This window comes from Melozone crissalis, unplaced genomic scaffold, assembly GCF_028551555.1.
Source record: "Melozone crissalis strain CALT ecotype California unplaced genomic scaffold, PUWL_Pcris_2 ptg000081l_1, whole genome shotgun sequence".
NCBI classification, from domain to species: Eukaryota; Metazoa; Chordata; class Aves; order Passeriformes; family Passerellidae; genus Melozone; species Melozone crissalis.
In genome coordinates, this window is record NW_026535858.1 from 18,497,720 (window position 1) to 18,515,218 (window position 17,499).

Below are 17,499 nucleotides of genomic sequence, written 5' to 3' on the forward strand. Positions count from 1 at the left end.
TTGTACTTTTCCCCAGGATAGTGAAGAGACCTTAGAGGGTGGGGGGGGCTATGCAAAGTGATTCCAAGGACCAGCATGCTGTGTGGGACCCCTATTCCAAATGCACGGAGAAAACCCCAAAAACAACGAGCCACCTATGAGTTGGGAGATTGGAGTGATGTCTGGATGAGAGGAGCGGAGTGCAGGGCCTTCAGAGATGCTGAAAACCTTCGTTGTTCCTCACCCTGTCTTCGAGAGCCCCTGGGCCAGGTCTGGGAGGAAGCGAGACGAGACGCAAACCAAATCAACATCGGATGGGATCACCACGCCCTAAAGGTTCCCACGAGGACCTGATCCCCAGCTCTGCCCCTTGTGGACAGAGCTGCGCATATCCTCCTCCTCTGAGTCGCTCTGGGAGAGATGACGGGAGACTGCAGCCCCGCCGAGCTGCCCAATCCTGAGCTGATCACTTTTAATAAAGGCATTAAAAAGGAGAAGAAGTCTCCTGGCCCTGTTTATTTCATATTCTTATAACATATGTTACAAAAGTACAGGCTAGCCCACCAAGTATGTCCAGAAAGGGCTAATAACTTTTCTTAAACTCAGGCAAAACGATGATTGTTTAGTTTGATTAGCAAACATTACCCATATGTTTTCTTTTTGGCTGGTTAAAGCACGTTACTTCTGTTATACCAGCTGTTACAGCGCTAAGAAATACAATAAAAAATCAGTTTTGTTTTTCTTTTCCCTTTTTCTTTTCCTTCCTTTTTCTATCAACCTTTAGCTTTACTCCTGGCCATTGTAGTCTAAACTCCTGTAATTCTTTTATACATTGATCTAATGCTTTATCAGGGTCTCCTTAAACGGGCCCTACGATAGAATGCTGTGTTAAGGGCCCTAATCACCTACACCTTGCGGAAGTTATATAAGACCTACTTTGAGCTTTAACCCTTTTTATAGTATGCTTTTTCTCCCACCGATAGTAAGCCAAAACCTTCTGTTCAGGAGATCCGTAAAAATCTAAAGCCGAAGCTGTATCCAGCCCCGTCTGCCTCCTCAGGTCCCCCTGCCAGCTATCAAATATGTGCCTATGCTGGCATGTGTTGCATCATAGGTGCCAGATCAAAAATTGTTCCACTCAAAAGGTTTTACCACAACCCCCATAATATAGTGCTACTCAAGCGACACAATACAGGCTATAACACTCAAGGCAGTTTTCCCCTGCTGGTCCCCTTATGTAAAAAGGCGATAATGATTCAACAGTGTCAATCAATTCCTTAGCCGTTTGGCGGCGTATAACGGCCCTGTGGACCGCTTTCGAGTGTCCCTTTAGGTGTATCAGTAGTGGTCGCAGGATCAGGAGCAGCTTCTCTTCTTAGACGCTTTTTTGTCTTTGTCTGTCAGATTGTCCACCCGCCGTTGCATTGAAAGCAGGCTTGGTCCACTTCACAGGTAGTTATACAGCTCCTGTAGGGGTAGAAACATAGGGACATCCCCTTCCCCAGTATAAAACTCTGGCAGAACCTATCCACTCAGGTTACAACATTTAGAAGAGAAAAACCAGAACCTGCCAGGTCAGACGGTAGATGTTGCCTCTGAATTGAAATATTTGCCAATTCATTCCCCAATTTAGTGACTGCTCCCCTTTTCTTTTAGGAGTTCATGCTCCACCTGTTCCATAATCTTTCTCTTTGTTAGGTTAGAATCGATTCCTCCACAGGTACTTACCACTCTGCCTTTACTCGTCAACTCGGTTGCCTCGAGCTACGAGAGAGGTATAGTCTTCTTGGCAGCAGAGGTGTTTCTTCAGGAGGGTCTAACCTGTCACTGTTATGCTGCTTCAGAGAAAAAGAGCTCATTATCAAAGGGTACGAGGGATCGGATTACAGGGGCACCGTCTATGATTTTGCTAAGAACTTGACTCCCCCCCCTTTTTCTTTTGTGGCTGATTCCATCGTCTATCTTGACAAATTTTACATTTACACCCTCTACTGTGGGATTAATGAAGTCTTTTTCCATTATTTAATTAATATCCGATCACCCGGTTTAAATGTGATAGTCCGTTTTTCAGGTTTCTTCACGAGTCTTTTGGTTCTGCTGACATGAAATTCACCTTCATTCTGTGGTGGTCTTTGGGCTATCATGCTCTTTTTCGCAGTTCTTCCCTATATCGCATTAGGGTGGTCAAGTATGTGTTAATCTGCTTGTCCCTGAGGCTGGGGTGGTCTTGGAGTGTATCCCGTACAGCATTTCAAAGGGGCAAACCCCCACATCAGCCCTAGGCTGAATTCTAATATTTAATAGTACCAAAGGTAAACACTTGATTCATAACGACTTTGTTTCTATCATCCATTTGGTGAGTTGTTTCTTTATTTGCCCATTCATCCTCTCAACTTTTCTTGTGCCACGGAGTGTGATGGTCTTATTGTATCCCATTATTTTCATTACTTCCTGAATAATTTTAGACACAAAATGTGGTCCTTTATCAGAGTCAGTTACTTCCGTGACCTTATATCTTGGTATAATATTTTCAAACAAAATTTTAACTCCACAAACCAGGTCTAGCAGGTATCGATGTCTCCCTACTTTAGCCAGTTTAGTAAAATCAATCAAAATGTGTGAAAATAGCCGGTCAGCTAGAGGTCTGCTCCCCCCGCCCCAAGGGACGTTCTCGGAAATGGGCTTTGTTCTCCTTCAGGCAGGTTACACATCCTCTGATTGCCTGTTATGCTATATACCCCTATTATTCTTAAAATTTATTTCCTACCTATTTTCTCAAAAGTTCTCCTAATTACAGATCAATTTCCATCAATTCCCCTTTAACACCCTTTATAAATTTTAGTCAGAAATCTTTTCCTGGTGGTGATGGACTTGCCACTGCTCCCAGCAAACTTCAAAGGCATAATAAAGGATTATTCACTCTATGCATACCACTTAACAAAATAAGAATAAGGCACAAAAACATTTTTGTCATGCTCTAAAATAATTATGAGTGATTTTTTTACAATAAACCAGAATAACATATGCACAAATTTCATTAGTATTAGCTGCCCACCAAGCCTGTTCTCCTTTCTCAGTCAATTAGTATATGTTTTGAACAGGGCTAGGCTCTAATGGAAATTTCTCTGATGTTCATGTTAACATTTTACACACAAAAAATAAGCTTTTAGCATAAATTTATCTAATGTCACTTAAACCTAATAACACTTAAACTTAAAACACTTAAACTTAAAACATTTGAGCTTAACCAAACTTAACATCACTAAAACTTATCTTTACTTAAACTTAACAGAAATTAAACTCAACAGAATTTGAACTTAGTAGAACTTAGTTTAGCAGACCTTAACTTTAACAAACCTTAAACTTAACAGATTTTCAAATCAACAGAACTTACATGTAAAATCACTTAAATTTAACAGAACTTAACTTTAACACAACTCAACCGACTTAAATTCTGCATGACTTAAAACTAAAAACACTTCACCTTAACAGGAATAAAACTTTAAACATTTGACTTTAACAGTATTTAACCCTTAATGACACTCAATAGACAATTTAACTTTCCACCACCGGAGTTATCTGGGCTTCTGATGCACTTTGTCAAACAAAACGCACATATCAAACACTCACACAGTTTGGCCAAACTGCATAAAACATACATTCCTTATTATAAAAACTTTTTACCCTAACTTATTTGCTTTTATCACTTCAAATTGTACTCCTAAAAAGCAGGCTTATGTACTATGGTAGACAAAATGCAAAAAATTCTAAAAGCATATTTTTATCTTTAGTATGAGCCTTCTCTGAGAGGCTCTAACACATTTTGGTTCGCAGCATCGTATTGAGCAATAAAATGCTTGAGGCCTTCAACGCATCTCTCACTTCTTTCACGCAAGTTCTGCCTCAGGGCAAACTGAATGGCTTTCTCTAATGATGGATCTTTATCTACTAACATCTTAACTACTGTGCTAAAGGTTTCACAGTCTTGTCTGTAGGCCTGTTCAATTTCCCTTGTTTTAGTTGTAATTGTTTTTAACCGATCTAGAGGCTGCCTATTTGTTAGATTTGCCTCTATAATTTTTGTCTCGCTGTGGAGGCCAGATTCATTGTCCGTATTCTGCAGTTGAGTCAATAATTCCTGATCAACTGGAGCATTTGTGACATTGATATTTCCCTGATTATTAGTTGTATTTACCGCAGGGAAAGCTTGTATTTCACTCATAGTATTCAGGAGGTCATAATCCTGATGATCTATTGCCTCCCTTGCAATTGCTTGCCAATTTACCCACGAAACCCTATTTTCAGACCTTCCATTTTCATCTTGAATCCATTCCTTTTTCTCATCCCTCTTCCTCTTACGGCATTCCCTCTTAAAGTGTCCTTTATTCCCACTATAAAAACAAACAATCTCCTCCCTTCTTTTAGTCCACGGAACTCCAGCTCCTTCCCTTTTCTCTCTTTGCAACATTCGTCTCTTTTCATCATTTCTTCTTACATACACTTTCTGAGCTTCTCTTAGGAGCTCATCTAAGTAAATATTTTTCTTCTGTCTCCTATCAATTACTTTGTCGATATTTTGTCCCTTAAGGGGAACTGAAATAAACCCAATCCCGGCTTGAGCACCCGCATTGGCATTTCCTTCAGGGGATAGAGGTGTAGCTTTTTCGGTTGTGCTTGGAGTCAGTGGTTCCCAATCGTCTAGATAACTATCCGGGAAGGGGAGGGGATCCCCCTCCTGACTCCTAGTTTGAACACGGGGTGCATTTGGTGGGGGAGGAGTATATGATGGTGATATTAAGGGAACCTCCTCCTTCTTCTTATTTTTATAATTTGCGCCATCATCTTTCTCCCTTAGGGGATACATTTGCTCATTGTTAATTTCTAAAGGACATAATTTTACACTTTGCCTTTAGATACCTCTATTCCTATTCCGAATTCAATCATAAGATCCCGCCCTAAAAGATTACAATTGGCTTCTGGGACCAGCAATAGAGACCCTATTCCCATTTTGGAGGGTCCTTGAATTATTCCATCTTTTATTATAGGTATCCCAAAAGATTCCCCTTGAAATCTTTTCAGCTGCACCATTTCTGTGGAAAGGGTACAGCCTTTGGGGAGAGTTTGAATTGTAGATAGCTCGATCCCCAAGTCCAGAAGGAACTCGTGTATCTGTTGCTGGGGACCTATCTTAAGTGTTATCAGGGGCTTCTCTTGTTTTCCTGTCCCCAGCAAATAGTAACCCAGGTCTTGAAATCGTTCCTCATCCTTTTCCCGTTTTTTACATGCTTCTTCCAAGTGTCCTTCCTTCTCACAATAATAGCAAACAACCAATAGAGGTCGTTCCATGCTAAATGATTCCCTTAAAGTAACGTAATAGATTTCGGCTGGACACCCTGATACCTATAGGGAGTGTTCTCGAGGGGCTTGCTCTCCTCCTGTCCCCCGATCGACCTCCTGGAGTGTCTCCACACACACACACACTCGCCCCCTCCGTTCGTGGCCCAGTCTATCTCGAGTATGTGGGAACTGCACTATAGGAGGTCCGCAATCGCCCCGTCCAGAGGATGTCTCATACACCACACTCTGGGAACACACTCTCCAACATCCCAACCGGACCGCCCCTTGTTGCCCCTTGTTCGTACTCACGTATATGCTCACCTGCGTCTTGGTCCGGACTTCGTGCACAAAGATTATGGGGTTGTTGCCGGCTTCCCTTTGCCTATTATCTGAATTTGGGTTCGTCGGGTAGGGTAGAAGCGAAGGTTGGACCCTAGGCCACCAGAGGTGGGCACCTCCTTGGTAAAATCCATCCTCCGCAATTATCCCTATCCGAGTCACGGCACCAATTTGTTATAGGTTAGATGCGGTGGGGAATGAATCACCGACTAAGAAGTCCAAATAACATGAAATTCATTAATTGATAGAGCAAGCGATAATAGGCAAAGTCAGCACCCCGGGCGCGCTGGGCGACCGGAGAGTCTCCACTCTAACACTGCCGCGCTCTCCTGATTTTCCATGGAGTTCTTATACAGTCCTTCTTCCGGGTTGATGTGTAGTACTCTGCGTATTCTTCTTTTGTGTTTAGGTGGTCATAGGCCACCTCCCGGGGTCTGAAGATGAAGGTTGGTAATTTTCCTTTGTCTGATTCCTGGAATTTTTAGGTTCAATCTGCTGAGTTCCTGGAATCCTAGGTTTACTGAGCAGATAAGCTGATACTGTGCTATCAATCATAGCAAACCCCCCACCCATACTGACAGTTTACTAAACAGATAAAGGGAATTTATTGCCTTCTTATCAGAAGAAACAAACTTCTTCCCAGCTTGGAGGCGCTGTTAGGATTAGAAGGATGAAGTTTACACTGACCAGACAGAATCCTGTGTTTGAATGGAATTTATGCATCATGTATGAAGAGTATGAGTTACCTACGCACCAGGCCGTAGCTCCCGGGTAGCTGGGGGCTTCTGGGCCGAAGGGTACGAGTGACCTACGCAGCAGGCTGTAGCTCCTGGGTAGCTGGGGGCTTCTGGGACGAAGGGTATGAGTTACCTACGCAGCAGGCTGTAGCTCCTGGGTAGGTGGGGGCTTCTGGGCCAAAGGGTATGAGTTACCTACGCACCAGGCTGTAGCTCCCAGGTAGGTGGGGGCTTCTGGGCCGAAGAGGAGTGAGCGACCTGCGAACCAAGCTAGCGTTCCCTGGGCGTGTGAGTGGCCCTAGCTGAAGAGTGTGAAAGACATGCAGACAGCCTCACAGGTGAACGGACACCAGAGGCAGCCAGAGTCAGGGCCCTTCTAGGGGGCCTGGTGACACTGAGACCTGGAGGTAAACCCCAAAGCGAAAGAGGGGGCCACAAGGACTTGTGATTTTCTAGCAATAAGGATCCACTTTGTGTCTTGCGAGTGTGAAGGAATGTGTGAAAGTGAATGAGAAATAAAAGTGAGTGAATGTAGATGAATGAAAGTATAGGTAATGTCGATTGTGCATTTTAAGCCTTACCACATCTCCTTGGAGGGAGGTGGATTGTATTGAAAAGCAGTGTGAGAAAAAGGGGGGGTTTTTTTGGGTGTAAGTAGTTGAAAGAAAAAATTAAGTTGCTAGTAAAAAGTGAAAAAGGGAAGCAGGAGGTGAATAGATAAAAAATTGAAAAATGAGACAGAAATCCAGTAAGGTAGATACAGGAAAAGAAAAGCAGAAAAAAATTACCAACAGAAATACCCCAAGATAGCACTTTGGGGGTTATGTTAACAAACAGAAATACAACTCCTTGCAAAATATAAGGTATGCAAAAGTTGATGAGAAAAAAAAAAAACATGCAAACTTGTGAATTATATACTTAAAAAGAGCATTAGGAAATTTAACACAAAAGAAAGGAGTTATATATTGATTCAAGGTATGCCTTTAGAGTAGCACATACCTTAAGAGAATTTTAAAAAGGGAGATTACTTAATTAAAGAAGAAAAAGATTAGTACATGAGAAACTTATTTTTGAGGTTTTAGAGGCATTAAAATTACCTAAGAGAGATAGCAATAATACATATTAAAGGACACCAAAAGGTAAAGACCCAGAAATAAGAAGAAATAATTGGCAGATCAAGAAGCTAAAGATGCAGCAGAAAATAGAACTGAAAGAGTTAATATTAACTCCAAATGAAGGAAAATTGGAAATTCCAAAGTTTAGAGAAGCAAAAAAAGGGAATTAAAACAAGATAGGTGGCGAACAAGATGAATCGGAGAAATTGAAACATCTTGATGGAAGACAATTAGATAATAAAACACTCACTAGGGAATAACAGAGGACATGTATCAAAAAAAAGCCCGGTGGGATACTCAGGCTTTGTGTGTTCATTTTTTTAAAGAACTATGGTTGCACTGAGACTTTTAGAGTAGAAAAACAAGTACCTGAAACATGTATAATTTGCCAAAAGATAAATAAAAGGGTGATGAGAAAAACAATATGAGAAGGTCGTGAGTTAGCTCATTGACCATTTCAAAGTATCCAAGCAGAAGTTTAGATTTGTTGAACTCTGGATTTATTTGTAAAAACCATTTAATCCAGAAGAAACGCTGGGGAGGGGGGTGGCTGTAAGAAAATAACATTTTTGAAAGGCAATAAAAGCAAAACGGGGAAAGTATAGAGCTGAGAACAATTTACCTCATCCATTCCCATTCGTTCCCCCACTCGTTCGCACCACCCCTCCCAGCCCCTGTGCCGGCTCCGGCACAGTCCGTCTGTCCCAGTCGGGCCGCCTGGTCCGCGGCCGCTCCGCAGTTCGTGCCGGGGGTGGGGGTCTGTCCTGCCCTGTGGACTTCAGTTACCGCGCTGATCGAACCGAGGGGGATCCCGTCTGTCCCATCCCCGGCTGCCTTGACTCTGGTCGGCTCCCGCCGCTGCAGCCGAGGTCAGTCGGCAGCTTTGTCTCTGCAGGATCAGCTACTGTGAGCCATGTGGGGGCTATCCACGCTCCAGCTCGGCCTGCACCAGAACACCCCTCGGGCGATCGCGGCTGCAGACCCCGCCTTTGGAGGACCGAGACTCTTGAGCTGTGCCAAGTCTCCCTGTCCTGCCCTGAGCTCCGTTCCCTTGGTAACCACAGCTCCAGCTGCTCAGGGGAACTTTCTAAAAGAATCACTTTATCGAAACACTAAAAGTTCAGTTAGAAGAAAGCCCTCTCCTGATTCTTCCTAAAAATACGGGAGAAAGGCTATAGAAGATAAAAATCCAAAAAGAATGAGATAAAGAGATTGGTCTATTTCCATTAAGAGAGGTTCTCATAGGAGGGGACAGATCAGAGTTTGTAAATGCTCCTTTGACTTCGTCTGAGGTCTGAAATTTTAAGAAATAAATAAAAGGGATAGTTGGAGAATTCCATAGGCAAAGATGAACAATTAGGCCATCTTTTAGGTCCAAACATTTATACTTGAGAAGAGATGCGGTTGGTAATGAAAATAATGTTTTTCTCAAGAAGAAAAGCAATTAATCAGAGCAACTGAAATAAAAGCTTAAGAAAAAGATAATCCACAAGGACCCCCAGAGAAGACAAAATGCCAACTGTACCTCCTGAGTGGGGTTAAAATAATGAGGAGGGGAGTAAACACATGAATTGTTATTGTAATTACATAACCAAGAGAATAAATGAGACAGCATATCAAAGGCGAAATGCCAAAACAAAAGGTTTTTGAAGGGCAACTTTTAAAGGGGAAAGAAGAAACTCCAACTAAATAGATAAACAAACCTGAGAGAAAAAGGAAAATGGTCCTAAGTAAGCAGAAGATCTGAAAATCTTTAAAGAAATGGACACATAAAAGAAATAAAGTCATAGATTCTGATTTTTTTTGGAGACAAATACCATCTGAGGCCTGTGATAACTTTACAAGTGGGAGAATTGGAATTTGTAATAGACACAGGGGCAAATGTTATGAACAAAATTCGGGTAATATTTTTTTGTGAGAAAAAGTTACAAAAAAGCAGCCAGACCACGGGTAGCTGCTGAAGTTCTTCGTGTTTTGTTATTGTAATCACAAGTCGTTGTGGCTAATCGCTCCTTTTGTATCAGCAGAGCCTCGCCCGAGGCTAAGTTGTACCTTTCCCAGAAGGGTGGGAACCTTCCCGAACAGTAGAAGAGACCTGAGAAGGTGAGGGGGGCTATGCAAAGTGACTCCAAGACCACAATGCAGCATGGGCCCCCCGGTGCACAGAGAAGACCCCAAAACGACGAGCCACCTAAGAGTTGAGAGACTGGAGTGATGTCTGGACGTGAGGAGCCGAGTGCTGAGCCTGCAGAGATGCAGAACACCTTCGGACCCTCTCGCCCTGAACAAGAGAGACGACCCCGGCGGTGAGACCAGGCTGACTGAGCCGGCAAAAGTACCATCTGACGGGATCAGCAGGCCCTAAAGGCTCCCACGAGGACGTGATCCCCAGCTCTGCCCCTTGTGGACAGAGCTGCGCATATCCTCCTCCTCTGAGTCGCCCGGGAAGACGACGGAGACTGCAGACGCGTCGAGCCGCCCAATCCTGAGCTGATCACTTTTAATAAAGGCATTAAAAAGGAGAAGAAGTCTCCCGGCCCTTTTTGTTTATTTCAGCTGGGGGCTCGTCCGGGATAGCCACGCCGCAAGAAGACTCAGGACTGGCCATCTTGGATCTTCAGAGGACAGCTGGCTACCAGGACCAAGAGGGATCGGCTCAGGACAGCGACGCAGAGGAGCACTGGACTGGTGAGAACTCCGGTGGCGGGAGTGGGAGACGTGCGCATGTGTGTGTGAGTGAGACGAGGGCCGGCAGCCGGACCTTCGAAGCGAGTGGGACCCCTCAGTACTGCGTTTCCGGTTTTTTGCGAGAAACCCGACCAGGAACAGGGGGAAGCGAGTAGACTTATTGTGAGTGAAGTCGTCTCCCAAGGGGGAATAAAGGGCCCCCCCACTCCGGGCGTGCGGAGTGAATTACTGTGTATGAGTGGCACGCACCCAAAGTAAGTCCTGACAGAGGAAGGTCAGGCACTTTTGTAAGTCTCGAGAAGGATTCGCGTAAGATTTGTCAGTCCCGAGAAGGATTCGGGTGTTTTCGCAAGCCCTGCAGGCAAAGTAAGTCCTGACAAAGGGAGTCAGGCACAAACCCCAGCGAAGGAGGCTGTGGTTTGCTTTTAAGTCCTGATACGGTGAAGCCTAAAAATTGGCGAGTTAGGCAAACTAAAAATCAGGCAGTTGTTTTTCCTGACTGAGGGAGTCAGGCACAACCCGGATTCTTGGCCGAGGCATCGTGTGTTCAAGTCCCGATAGATATAAGACCTGACGAAAGTTGGGCAATCAAGAGATTGGGCAGTTGTTTCAGTATAAAGTCCTGAGCATCAGGCAGAAATTTGAAGTTCAGTGGAGGAGGCTGAAGCTCCTCAAACAAGGTTTTTTTTGAAACTACCGGTCAGTTGAGGCACCTTTGAGACTTTTTTATTGAGACCTGAAAAATGGGATGTTGTAGTAGTAAAAAGACCGGCAAGAGACTGAGAGACATACCTCCCGGTAGTCCCTTAGGAGAACTGTTAGTGAAATGGGATTCTATAGAGGCCACGGAGGGATTAGATAAAGTGAAAATGATCCATTATTGTATGGTAGTGTGGCCAGAATTAGAACTGCAAGGGGGATGGCCTTGGTGTGGGACAAAGGATAAGTGGATGTGCCAACTATTAAATAATTATCTGACAGCTCAAAGAGATACTGATCCTGAGCAATTATTGTATGTGGCTTGCTGGGTAAAGAGCGCTGTTGAGGATGAAGGGGTGCAAATTTGTAAGGTACAGAGGAAGAAAGAAGGGAATGAAAGAGGGGATGATAGAACTAGTAAAAGATGGGACCCCCTGGATTATTTGCCTCCTTCTGCCCCTCCACATTATAATCCTCTTCTTCAAGCACCTCAAATGGCAGGTCCGGTTCCTCCCCCGGCTGCCATCCCACTACCACCTGCTCAAATTCCTCCTTCTACCTCTTCAGCTTCCGCTATGATAAACCCAGTATCTCCTCCAACCACTCCCTCACCACCCCCTTCAGCTCCTCCAGTTCCTTCTGCATCACCACAAGCGCCTACTCCACCTGCTGCATTCTCCACCCCTTCTCCAGCTCCGCTTAATATTCACTCAGGCTCTTCTCCCCCTCCTATTGCTGTCCCTTTACCTCCTCCTAGTTGGGACACAAATGCCTCCTTGCCCGATAAACAGCCATCAGCAAATACACCTGCTGATGGGCAGAATGTTCACGGTAACCCAGAGATCCCTCAAAGTAGTTTGGCATCTGAAGATGGGCCGTACTGTAGCACCAGATCCAAGACCTCCAAGGCGGAGAGACTCTTTCCCCTCAGAGAGGTTCCTATGGGAGGAGTAGCGGGAGGTGTTGGCTTTGTGAATGCTCCCCTAACTGCTTCTGAGGTGAGAGGATTCAAGAAAGAGTTGGGGCATTTAGTGGAGGACCCAGTGGGCATAGCCAACCAAGTGGAACAATTTCTAGGTCCAAATATCTACACTTGGGGGGAGATGAATTCCATCCTGAGTATATTATTTTCCCCAGAAGAGGTCCGGATGATAAGGGCGGCTAGCATAAGAATATGGGAGAAAGATAACAGTCCAGGACCCCAGGTGCCAACAGGTGAACAGAAATTGCCACTAACGGAGCCCAGCTGGAACCCTAACCAGGAGGAGGGGAGGAAGGCCATGAGGGAATATAGGTCTTTGATAATATGGGGGATCAAAGAGTCAGTTCCCAAAGGAACTAATACCCAATTGGCATTTGAGGGTGCACAAGAGAAGGATGAAACTCCTGCTGCCTGGCTTAATCGCCTAAGGCGGAACTTCCAGTTGTACTCTAGAATAGACACAGACACCCCAGAAGGTCTAATGCTGCTAAAAGTCCAATTCGTTACCAAATCTTGGCCTGATATAAGGAGAAAACTGGAGAAGATGGAAGATTGGCAAGAGAAGGACATTAATGAATTGTTAAAAGAGGCATTGAAGGTGTATTTAAGGAGGGAGGAAGAAAAAGCAAAGGCCAAGGCTAAGGTCATGGTTGCTGTAGCTAGAGAAAGTGCAGGGGGGGCAGGTCCACCATCAGGAGGAGGCAGAGGTAGGCCAGTACTGACAGGTGCACAAAGGATTGAGAGACCTCAAGTCCCTTTGAGAGGACGACAGTGTTATTACTGTGGGGAAGCAGGACACACCAAGAGGTTTTGTAAAAAGCTCAGTCTCGATGAGGCAATAGCCAAGGAACAAGACAATTTAGGAAGGATTCTTAAGGGGGAGGACTAGGGGTGCCAAGGGCTTTTTACTATAGGGTCCCGATGAAACATCTAGAAGAGCCCTTGGTAAACTTTGAAGTGGGACCCCTAAATTAAGAATTTGAATTTTTGGTTGATACAGGGGCAGATAAGTCTTGTCTCAACAAAATACCACAAAGTATAGAAATTGAAAAAAAATTTTGTAAAGTATTGGGTGCGGAGGAGAGACCATTTAGAGCATCGGTGATTGAAGAAGTGAAAATAATTGGAAACTCAAGGCAGTGTGAAGCTAATTTTCTTTATCTGCCTAACTTAGAAAAAAGTTTGTTAAGAAGGGATCTGCAAGTTCATTTGGGGGTTGAGATTGTTCCAAGGGAAGGGAGAATGGTAGTACAAGTGATGAAGCTGTCTCAAGGAGATGTTGCAGAGATAAATCCTGAGGTATGGGCTGAGGGGGGGAAGAGAAGCTTATTAGACATTCCACCAATAACAATAAAAATGCAAGATGATACCTCACCCATACGGGTTAAACAGTATCCGATTTCCCTAGAAGGAAAGAAGGGGCTTGCTATAGTCATTGAACAACTGTTGCAAGAGGGAATTTTAGAACCCTGCATGTCACCACATAATTCCCCTATACTGGCAGTTAAAAAGGCTGAAAGGAAATATAGGCTGGTGCAAGATTTGAGAGAAGTCAACAAAAGAACCATTGCCAGACATCCAGTTGTGCCCAACCCATGTAGTCTCTTAAGCAGAATTCCAAGAGAACATGCTTGGTTCACTGTCATAGATTTGAAGGATGCTTTCTGGGTGTGTCCTCTGGCAACAGAAAGTAGAGATTGGTTTGCCTTTAAATGGGAGGACCCGAGTACGAAAAGGAGACAACAGCTAAGGTGGACCCGATTACCACAGGAATTCACTGAATCCCCCAATCTCTTTGGACAAGCTTTAGAGAGTTTGTTGGAACAATTTGTCCCTGAACAAGAAGTGCAGATCCTGCAGTATGTTGATGACCTGATGGTATCAAGAAAAGAAAAAGATCAGGTCAGACAAACTAGTATTAAACTTTTGAATTTTCTAGGAGAGAAAGGACTAAAAGTTTCCCAAGGGAAACTACAATTTGTGCAATCAGAAGTAACATACTAGGGGCACATAATAAGGAGTGGGTATAAGAAATTAAGCCCTAACAGAATTTCAAGTATTTTAGCTCTCCCAGCCCCAAAAACGAAAAGAGATGTGAGAAAACTCCTGGGCTTGTTTGGGTATTGTAAGTTATGGTTAGACCAATACACACAGAGTGTGAAATTTCTGTACAATAAACTAGTGGATCCAGAACCCCTTATTTGGACAGCTGAAGATGATCAACAATTAGAAAACTTAAAAAACAAATTGTCTTCTGCCCCGGTCTTAAGCTTACCAGACCTCAGGAAGGGCTTTGACCTGTTTGTGAGTGCAGAAGGAGGTATAGCCTATGGAGTATTAACTCAAGAGTGGGGAGGGTGCAGGAAACCTGTGGCATACATATCCAAATTGTTAGATCCAGTAGCTAGAGGCTGGCCAGTTTGTATACAGGCAGTAGCAGCAACCGCAGTTCTGATAGAGGAGACTCAAAAATTGACCTTACAAGGAAAAATTAAAGTGCATACCCCTCATGATCTTAGGGCAGTACTGAGACAGAGAGCTCCGCAGTGGTTAACCGATGCTAGAATATTAAAATATGAGATAATACTAATGAATACAGAGAACTTAGAATTTATCACATCAAATGCCCTCAATCCAGCACAATTCTTAATGGGAGAGCCTATAGAAAATTTAGAACATGATTGTCTTGAATTAGTTTATCTCCAAACAAAAGTAAGAGAAGATTTGGAAGATCAGCCTCTAGCAACTGGAAGAAGCTTATTCATAGATGGCTCTTCGAGAGTAGTAAATGGAAAAAGAGCTTCAAGTTATGCCATTATAGATGGAGAAACATTACAAATTGCAGAAAAAGGGAAACTATCCCCAAACTGGTCAGCCCAAAGTTGTGAAATATATGCCCTAAAATGGGGACTGGACTTACTGGAGGGGGACCGGGGAACCATTTATACAGACTCCCAATATGCATATGAGACAGTTCACACATTTGGGAAAATATGGGAGGAACGTAGGTATTTAAGTTCAAAGGGAAAGAGCTTAGCCCATGAGAACCTAGTCCGATCAGTATTAGAAGCCCTACATAAACCTACAGAAATAGCAGTAGTCCATATAAAGGAGCACCAAAGAAGAGACAGTTTAGAAGTTAGGAGAAACCGACTGGCTGATCAGATAGCCAAAGAAGCAGCTTTAGAACCAGGGGATCCAGTAAAAATTTTGAAGACAAAAATGACGCCTGAAAAAGGAGAAGAACCTGTATTTAGTGAAGAAGAATTAGAAGCAATAAAAGATTTAAAGTTACATCAAGGACAACAGGGGGAGTGGGTAACCTCAGATGGACGGGTATTTTTGAATAAAGCACTGGCTCGGACAGTGCTAACAGAACTACATAAATTAACTCACTGGGGAGTCCAAGGACTATGTGATCATTTCCTAAGAAATAACCTATGCATCGGTGTATATAGCCTGGCTAAGGCTGTTACCAGAGGGTGTGTCATTTGTCAAAAAGTGAACCAGAAAGTTATGAGAAAAATAGCACCTGGAGGAAGGGAATTAGCCCTGAGACCCTTCCAAAGCATACAGATAGATTTCACTGAGATGCCCCCAGTACAAGGGTACAGATATTTACTGGTTATAGTTGATCATCTAACACACTGAGTAGAAGCCTTCCCGATCAGGAGGGAAACGGCTCAAGTCGTAGCAAAAGCAATCCTAGAGAACATTATCCCCAGATATAGTATGGTGAACACCATAGATTCAGACCGAAGTCCACATTTTGTGTCCCAAACATTACAAAATATAATTGGGGCTTTAGGAATAAAATGGAAGTTGCATACTCCATGGCACCCCCAGAGTTCTGAGAGGGTGGAGCGAATGAACAAAACTCTCAAAAATGTGTTAACTAAATTGATTGAAGAAACAAAAATGAATTGGCTGAAGTGTTTGCCCCTAGCGCTGTTGCGCATCAGAACAAGACCTCGGGCTGACATAAGAATTTCACCTTATGAAATGATGTTTGGGCTGCCATTCTTGTTAACACCTTATAGCACAGGAGACTATCTGGAAGGAGAAGAAGCTACCAGAAAGTATTTAGAAATAATTGGAAGAACTCTAGAGAGACTTAGAAAGAAAGGATACCTTCCTCAAACTTCCCCTCTCGACACAAAAGTTCACAACATAAGCCCAGGAGATTGGGTTTTGATAAAATCATGGAATACAGGAACATTAATGCCTAAATTTGAAAGCCCCTTCCAGGTGCTCCTGATCACTAATTCAGCTGTGCGGACCAAAGAAAAAGGTTGGACTCATATTACAAGAATAAAAGGGCCAGTGTCACCCCCAGGTACGGGACCGGATCCAACATCAGCTCCCTCTGGCACTGGACCAGAGTCCACACCACTCTCGCCCCCCGGCGCTGGACAAGATTCATCTGCTTCACAAGCTAAATCACCTGAGTATACTGTGGTAAAAGGACCAAAGGATTTAAAGTTGACTCTCAGAAAGAAGAGTCAAAAAGACTGAACTGTGTGAGAAAAATTGGTATCAGAGTTCTAATATTGCTTAAAATGTTTCAAAACTGTTTTGTGTAAACTATGTTGGTAAAAAGTTTAAGACTGTAAATAAGAAATTCTAGTTAAGTTCCCCAATTTATTTCAAAAAAACTCCAGGTTACTCCTCCACAGAACACTCCCCTGGGAGGGGAAACCAAAATTGGTAGGGAACAGACCAAGAAGAGTTTAACCAGAGAAGCGGGTAGAAGGGACTCTAAAGAGCTTGGAAGCTTTTCCTCAGTAAAATTCCCCAAGAGGCAAGGCCGGGTGGGCAGGCTCTGCAAGATGACCCATACCGGACTCTTGGGAAGAGTAGTACTGATAGCTCTGATTGCTAGTGGTGCTCTGAGAAGCCCAGCTGAGCGGTGCAGTGAATGCTACCAACTTCTCTGTGCGGAGGAAGTGAGCTCCTTGTCGAGAGTCCACATCAGTTCTGACCCTGATCGTGTTAACCCCTCCCAATTGGTCCTTTATCAGAAAAATAAGAGAGTGTATTGGATAGCATACAATACTGCCACTTTTGGGCAGCCACTCCTAGGAGAGTGTACTGTAGGGGAAGCCTGGTTGTGCTTTGAATGTGATGCTGCTGAAACAAGCTCAGCAGATCTAGTAAAAAGTAAAGAAATGGTGAAAATAGTAAGAAAAATTGTTTGTTACAAGTATTTATATAAGTGTACTGGAAAGGAGATCAACCCCTTTTAGAACACATTTCAGGAGAGCCCAAAATCCCTAAGTTTGATCTCATCTGGCAACTGCATTGCTAGAGTGATAAAACCAATTCTCTTATTACCCAAAGAAACTGGATCAAGTTTGGGAGTTCCTATATATAATGATTTGAGAGAAAATAAACAGAACCGGGAAAGTGAAATAGAAATTGAGAAAATCCAAAATTGTAAAAGCCAAATTGGGATCCCAATATCTATGTTAAACAAATTAATCCGGCTCCAGGCAGTATTAAAAATAAAGAATTCAATTATTAGGAACATTTCAAACGAAATAAAAAGATTAGCATGTGTAAATAATGAAGAACAAACTCCTACACTTGATTCCAGTAGGTGGGAGAACCTGGAGATTTTCAA